Genomic DNA, 1,160 nt, shown 5'->3' with positions numbered 1-1,160 from the left:
CATCTTGGTAAGAATAAGGGCTTAGCAAAGTTTTACAGGGAATGAAATGAGAGGAAAGGTATATTTAAAATTTTGAATAATTTTCTATATTATATATAAAAGTAAGCAGACAAAGTTTCCAAATGTGAATGTTGATCACAAACTGACTAAGAGGATTTATGGTGCTGTGAAGTTAACTATGGTTCTACATTTAGAAGGTATTTTCTTAGAAAGGATGAAATTAACTTGAATGATCTTTAAAATACTTTAGCAGAATTGTAGGTCACATTATTCTCCTTCTTCCTTTTTATAAGTTCATCTTAGAATGTCCAGAATTCAAACTCATGCTTATGGTGGTTCTATTTACTTATCAGAAAAGGACATTTGATGAATCAGCTGATCCTTTCTTTGTTCACATTTGCATGGTACACAGGTGCTATATACACATATCCTATGCATATAAAGGATTGAAGCCAGAACACCTATAGACAATTTCATCTAATCTAGATTGCTGTTTTTCTCTCCTCATTTTGCTGATGTTAGATTGTTATAATAAACTTTCCTGCCTTTAATTTCTAAGTCAACACAAATTGAACTTCTTGACATTCTTCATAAAACATATTATTCCCATTGCTTCTCAGCTTGATCAAGTATCTGTTCTTATCAGTTTAATATCTGATACGTCCTCTATCCAAGGACAATATTATAAATGGATTTTTGGAATTAGGAGATGAAATAGGAGCTTGCTATGTCCACTCCATGCATTGACTTGTTATTTAAGTACTTACAGGAATGGTGTACCCCCCTCGGGGGAGTAATAAATGTATAAAAGGTAAAAAAAAACATATTATTCCTCTTCCAAAAATCTTGATAGTCTTTGTTTGAAAATGTTTACATGTGATAGGGGACTGGTGGATTTCTTGTAGAAAAGGTGACCTAACTCTTGCTCTCAGTGTCTTGGGACTTGAAAGTAAGGAAAGTCATAAATAATAATACAAATTATAAATTTTTGTTTTCATAATTACAGTTACCATCAGAATATATTTTCTGGGGTAATTAAGGGATATAATTATATTCCTTTGTAAAGTGTCAACATAAATCTTATCATATATGTGATACACAAAATTCTTCTAGGGAACATGGCAGATTAGTGAGCTATAGGATACATTCCTCTTCCAAAA

The 1,160-nt window shown here is 31.6% G+C and overlaps 1 non-coding gene across 1 annotated transcript; it reads left to right on the top strand.

Moving 5' to 3' along the window:
* Positions 1–599: 599 nt before the first annotated feature.
* On the top strand, positions 600–785 carry LOC143672663 (U2 spliceosomal RNA). Its single transcript, XR_013169939.1, has one exon. It is a non-coding gene; the product is annotated as a U2 spliceosomal RNA (small nuclear RNA).
* The last annotated feature ends 375 nt before the right edge of the window (positions 786–1,160 follow it).

Source organism: Tamandua tetradactyla, chromosome Y (assembly GCF_023851605.1).
Source record: "Tamandua tetradactyla isolate mTamTet1 chromosome Y, mTamTet1.pri, whole genome shotgun sequence".
In the NCBI taxonomy this organism is placed as follows: Eukaryota; Metazoa; Chordata; class Mammalia; order Pilosa; family Myrmecophagidae; genus Tamandua; species Tamandua tetradactyla.
The sequence above is the reverse complement of the archived record's forward strand: the minus strand, read 5'-3'. Positions and strand labels throughout refer to the sequence as shown.